The sequence below is a fragment of the Hippocampus comes genome, unplaced genomic scaffold, assembly GCF_001891065.2.
Source record: "Hippocampus comes isolate QL1 unplaced genomic scaffold, H_comes_QL1_v1.1 scaffold158, whole genome shotgun sequence".
NCBI lineage: Eukaryota > Metazoa > Chordata > Actinopteri > Syngnathiformes > Syngnathidae > Hippocampus > Hippocampus comes.
The window spans coordinates 681,167-687,737 of NW_017805548.1; the positions used below are offsets into that span (position 1 = coordinate 681,167).

At 47.8% G+C, this 6,571-nt stretch overlaps 1 protein-coding gene across 3 annotated transcripts in view; it reads right to left on the reverse strand.

Annotated features, from left to right (window-relative positions):
- LOC109521738 (ras and Rab interactor 2) overlaps window positions 1-1,152 on the reverse strand; it is a 42,580-nt gene extending 41,428 nt beyond the window's left edge. For all 3 annotated transcript variants that reach the window (XM_019879778.1, XM_019879777.1, XM_019879779.1), the window contains exon 1: window positions 863-1,152. The gene's annotated coding sequence lies outside the window, so the exon portion shown is untranslated. The remainder of the gene's footprint in view (window positions 1-862) is intronic.
- Between the last annotated feature and the right edge of the window lie 5,419 nt (window positions 1,153-6,571).

A 6,571-nucleotide genomic window follows, 5' to 3' on the forward strand; every position in this document is an offset into this window, starting at 1 on the left:
AGTGTGGGACAAATAAAGCTGATCTTATGTTATATATATCCATCCATCCATTTTCTGATCCGCTTTATCCTCACAAGGGTCGCGGGGGGTGCTAGAGCCTACCCCAGCTGTCTCCGGAGGTGGGGGAAAACCCTGAACCGGTTGCCAGCCAATCGCAGGGCACACGGAGAAAAACAACCATCCGTGCTCACACTCATACGTAGAGACAATTTAGAGTGTTCCATTAAACTGCCACGCATGTTTTTGGAATGTGGGAAGAAACCGGAGTACCCGGAGAAAACCCACGCAGGCCCGGGGAGAACATGCAAACTCCCCACAGGAAGGCCGGAGCCAGAATCGAACATGGAACCTCTGCAATATGAGGCCATCGTGGTAACCAGTTGATTACCGGGCCACCCAGGTAAGTAATTCAATCCAACACCCCCCCCCCCCCAAAAAAATTTTTCCAAAGAGCCTTAAATGAGAAATCAGCAGACTTGCTGATTTCTAAAGACAAGGGGCATTCGCAAAATTTTCAGACAGGTTCTGACAGGAGTGGAGTGGAACGAAAGGGAGCAGCTAAATCACGCCATGGCCACAAACATTCTTCTCACAGACACCCGCTAAAATTATACTTTATGTGTGGTAAATAAAAATGCAAAATGAGTGTGCTCAGCTGTAATTAATGCAAAGTGACATATCTAAATTTCCTACGTGTTTAATGGCAAAGGTGCACATATTATACCCAAATCCACTGCAAGGAATGTCTCATTTTGACATCAACGTCAGAAAAGAAGCTTTTTTTGAGCTTTATCCGACTGTAATAAACGTTGCATGATAAATGTGACTGGGCTTTATTTTGTCAAACAAAAATGTTACTCACCTTTCCGAAGGGTCCTCAAACGTCCATTTGCCCCACATTTGTCCGCCAGTGCAGAATGTTTTCGGGTCTCCTCTTTTCAATTCGCAGACGCCGGACGTCTGCGGAATTCACCAGAACTGTTTACACACGCGCTGGCCCACACACTTGCATACTTTCCAGCAGACGTCCTCATTTTGTCTGTCGACAACAGAAGTAACAGTTGCTACTTGTCGGTGTGCCGTCAAGATTCACGGCTGTGATGATTCACGCGTTACTTGCACACAAAGAAAATGATGTTTTTCTCCCTCATCACCCTTCACTTTTCAATTCCAATCGATTTTTTCAGATCCATGCTTTGTACTATCCTACCCTCTACTGGTGGAGGAACAGAATGATGGCTTCAATTTTTATTTCTGAAACGCCAACTGGAATGTAAAACGAGACACAAATCGATAAATGGCTCGTACAGGCACGGCGCCAAGATTTTTTCTCTATAGGTGTAGAGTGCTGACTGAAAAAAAATACTTCACTTACTTGAGAGGTTCTCTCGGTTTTCTTTCAATAAAAAGTGTAATACACAACACAAGCATGTTCGTACAGAAACGTGGAACTGCCAATGAGGACTAAACTGTTTGACAAGCAAACTCGTTCGAATATATTTGCAAAGTGCGTTCAAACGTATTGATAAAGTGTAGAATAATGCTAAAAAGAACATGATTTCGGGACGACTTTTTTCCCGTAATCCCACGGGGTATTGATTTGCACATGGTACTATGGTAAAAATCAATACATTCAAAAGTGTTTGCAAATATGTTCGAAAGTGTACTACTGTAACTATAAACCTATGGCGCGAGTAACTGAAAGACCCACCCCTATGCTACCCTCGCAAACACACGCTACAGTTGTCACACAAACACGGGAACAGGAATTGTATTTGGGACAGAACAGATTACTTGTGAACTTTTTCATGTTTTTTTTTAATTACTTAGTTACTTACTTTATTTAAGTCAACTTACTTACCGGTACTTATTTATTAAAATTAATAAATAAATAGTGGGCGGCATGGTGGACGACTTGTTAGCACATCCGCCACACAATGCAGAAAGGTCATGAATTCAAATCCAGCCTTCCCCTGCTGACTCAGCAGTGCTGAGTTCTCCCTGCGGCTGTGTGCGCTTTCTCCGGTTGCTTCCTACATTCCAGAAACATGCATGGAAGGTGAATTGAACACTCTCAAATTATCCATCGGTGTGACAGTGCGGGTGAATGGCTGTTCGTTTATGTGTGCCCTGCGATTGGCTGGCAACCAGCTCAGGATGTACCCTGAGACAGCTGGGATAGACCCCAGCACGCGCGCGACGCTCATGAGGCTAAGCGGTTCGGTTAATGGATGGATAAATTGCTAGGGATGCTGAACGGAGGCTCGTCAGATTTCTGATGTTGTTATAGCACACTATACCCGGTGTGGCGCTAAGCATGGACTTGCATATTTGTTTTGGGTCTGGTTGTCACCGACAGTTTTTCCCATACTGACCAGGAGATGGCGACAGCGTTGCGTCTGAAGACGATATTGTGTTCCGCAATGATTTATGAAAGTCCTAAATTCCAGAAACGCTAACTACACGCGTGGGGAAAAATGCTGGTACCCCTCTATTAAATGAAATTAAATAAAAATGTAAATGTAAACAAAGAAATAATTAAAATGAATCAATGAGAATCAGACATTGTTTTTGAATTGTGGTTCAGCAGATAAAAAAGGAAAATAATAACAATGATAATCGGGCGGCACGGTGATCAACTGATAAGCAGTCTGTCTCACATTGCAGAGGTGCAGGGTTCGATTCAGGCTCCGGCCTTCCTGTGTGGAGTTTGCGTGTTCTCTCCTGCTTGCATGGGTTTTCTCCAGATCCTCCGGTTTCCTCCCACACTCCTAAAAATATGCATGGGAGGTTGATTGGACACTCCAAATTATCTTTAGGTGTGGTTGTGAGTGTGAATGGTTGTTCGTCTATGTGTGCCCTGCGATTGGCTGCCAACTGGTCCAGGGTGTCTCGCACATGCTGCCCGAAGACAGCTGAGAAAGGCTCCAGCACGCCCTTGTGAGGATAAGCAAATTAGAAAATGGATGGATAATACCAGTAATTATTAATTAATTAAACAGGCCTGGACTGAAAATGCTGGTACCCTTAATGTTTTGTTCCAAATCAATTGAGGCAAATGCTGCAATCAAACAATTTAACTTTCAGTGGTACTTCTGAAAGTTATTTTGCAAACTGCTCCAGCTGTCCCAGATTTGGAGGTTGCTTTCTCCAGATGCCATGTTTCAGCTCTTTCCACAGATGTTCAACAGAATTTAGATTCGGGCTCATCAAAGGCCACTTCAGAGGACTGTAGTCCGATGCTTTTGGTCATTCTTGGGTGTTTTTAGCTGTGTGTTTTGGGTAATTATCCTGCTGCAAGACCCGCGAGAGGTGACTGAGACCAAGCATTCTGACACTGTAGAACCTTGGTGGTTTTGAGATTTCATTGTACTCTGCACGAGGGCCATGCAATAAGTTCAAAAGGGAGAATATGGATATTGTTTGTGAGTGTGCGCGTGAGTGTGTGTGTGTGTGTGTGCGTGCGTGCGTGCGTGCGTGCGTGCGTGCGTGCGTGCGTGCGTGCGTGCGTGTGTGTGTGTGTGGAAGCACTATAAAAATAACATGCTCAAAATACAATTTGTGGCCAAAATAAATTTGTCGCTTCCTACGAGACGGTTGGTTAGCAAATCAAGAGTTCCTTTTATACAAGTGGTAAGGTAAGATTCTGCTTGGCGAAGGCAGACAATTTTTGGTCTGCTCCTGCTTCTCCACCCCCACTCCTCTGCTTGCTGACTAGGTCAAATGTGCTGTATTTTTTCTGCCGGAAAACAAACCATGGAATTAGTCAGCTCATTAGTCAGACTTGCACTATGGATACAATATTTTTGACGACAAGAGCAGGGGTGGGGAGCCTTCTTGCCCCCCTGGGACATTTACTGATGGGCGCACCTCGGATCCTTGGCAGAAGTGGAGTTTGGTTTTCCTGATAATAATGGCCATAGAGTTTGTGGAAGAATTCTACATTATTGACCTTATGATAATAGGTATCCTGCTGTTTGGAGTTGGTAGTTTCCTGATTTATTGCAAAATTTAGTCAGTGGGAGCAGCTTCATTAGAAAGGAACATGCTGCCGTCCTTTCTGGATGATGTGTGTGTGTGGGGGGGGGGGGTGATCAACACTCAGACTCATGCGTTGAGCTCAATCGCAAAGTGGATGCAGTGTTGGAAGTCGCTTTGTAAAATGGAAAAGAACGAGTAGTTGGCCCGGCCTGGAAAATTGGATTGATTGATCGTGGATTCGGCTAATTGACCTTCAAGGCTGTCTGAAATTGTGGATGGCCTGTTCTCAAAACAACTGATCTGTGGACATTCCCCTGGATGGAAAAATACTCTCGGACGCGAGCATTCCGATCAGCCCCCTCACGTCTCCTTCCCAAGCTGAGACTGATAAGGTTTGCCTTTGCATCTGCGAATGCCTGACATGCATACATAAACAAACGATAATAACGCTACATAATGCCCTTGAAATGTCAATGGCTTCGTTGGATTCCTGTTCGCTCCTTACTTGACTGACAGCGCTCCTATCTGAGCTGCTGTCTGACCCCCTCTCTCCACTTACAGTACATCCTCCCCGTTAGCTACGTTTTAAGTCTCGAGATCTGTCGTACATGTCTTTTAAATGTATGTGACATGTGCTGAGGTATTTGTTGTGTCCGAAAAACGTGAGGACACGACTTACTTTTTCAACGGTCTTTATTCAACTGCCGTAATAGGTGTCAGTCGTCACCCAACCAACCAATGCTTTGCGACACTGCCGTAACATCGTGTAGCAGTATGGTAAACGGCCATATGCTACATTTACCCCCTCCCTCGATGGAATCTGGAAAACTTCACAAATCACAAACAACCTAAACAAGGGCTAGAATGAAGCCCTTCCTGAGCTGAGCAAACCGGGTATACTGCTGGTTTACCCACTTAGCCTTGTGGGTTATTCTGCCACGCAACAGGCTAAGCACTGGCTAAAACTTAATATTAGAAGTCAGTGATGTAATCGTCTAAATAACGAGGCCGAAGGTGGACCCGAGCTGGACGAGGCTCCGGTCCCTCGGGCAAAGCTGGTTCACCATGTTCTTGACGGCGCCTCACTGGGGTCCTAGGACAAGCAGCAGGAAAATCATAGTCCTTGTCCGAGATGTCCAGATCTGCTACAGCTCTTTCATTCAAAGGAGTCGGTGATGCCACTCTCCTGAGGCGGCTGGCATGCCAACGTGACCCGTCGGCCAGACGGAAGGTGGCTGGTCCGAGTTGGGCAGTAATCTGGACCGGCGCTGTCCAGAATGAGTATAATTTGTGTGAATGGCCGGGCCGGCGACTGCGGACCCAATCTGACACAGTAAGTGTGGGTTGCTTGGCCCGGCGCTTCTCATCAAATCGCCGCTTCATACGCTGCTGCTCATTGGCCACCCTGCTGGCTGGGGAGGGCGCTTATGCTGGAGTGGCTCTTGTCGGAGGACGGAGGCAATCGAGGGGCAGCTGCAATTCGCGTCCCAGCATAAGGAAAGCTGGGGAGGTGCCAGTCGTGGCATGAGGTGTTGCTCTGTAATGCAACAGAGTGCCCTGTAGTGCGGAAGAGAAGGGAAGGCCGTCTGCCAGGTGTGCTCTTAGTCCATTCTGTAGGGTTTGGTTGAACCTCTCTACGCTTCCGTTGGCCTGGGGGGTGATACAAGGCGGTCCTGATATGCTTTATCTCCCTCGCTCCCGTGAAAGCTGCGAAGTCAGCTGAGATGAACTGAGGCCCATTATCCGTCGTGATAACGTCAGGCACGCCCCATCATGCAAAAAGAGAGGATAGGAAGTCTGTGACGACTTTGGTCGTGATTGACCCAGCAGGCAGACCCTCAGGCCATTTTGAGCGGAGGTCGTATGGCACCAGGAGGAATCGCTGGTGTTGAGGCATGGCATGGAGCTCACCGCAAATGTCGACCTGGATATGAGTCCATGGGCTGGCCGGCCATGCCACGGGCTGCAGAGGGGGAGGAGGGGTGTGGCCAGTCTTGCCGCTTGTGAGGCATGCTGAACAGTCCTTGACCATGGTCTCCATATCATTGTCAATACCTGGCCACCACACCAGGCCCCTGCAGCGTTGCTTGACCCTCATGATACCCAGATGTCCCTCGTGAACCATGGTCAGGATGCGGGGCCTCAAGGTGAAAGGAACCACAGTACAAAGCCCCCTAGCCACACAGACATCGTTCCAACAAGAAAGCTCACCCTTCACCCGGTGGAAGGGTGCAAGTTCCTCCGAGACCTTCGCGGGCCAGCCCTCACGGATGAAGGTCCGGAGCTTGGTTAGTGTTGGGTCTACGGCGGACGCAGCCTGAAGGTCTTGCAGTGAGACGGCAGCTTGGAGGGGCGTGTGGAGATGGAGGATCAAACCTTGTTCCAAGGCGTCATTGTCTGTGTCCGGTGCGGGACTGGGCGTGGCACGGGAAAGCAAATCCGCCACCACGTTGTCCCTACCTGGTGTGAACTGGGTGGTGAAATCGTAAGCTTGCAATCTCTCAGTCCACCTATACAACCGCAGCGGCTTGGGCCCCGACCCGGTTGTAGCTAATAAGGCTGTGAGAGCCTTGTGGTCGGTGCGGAGTGT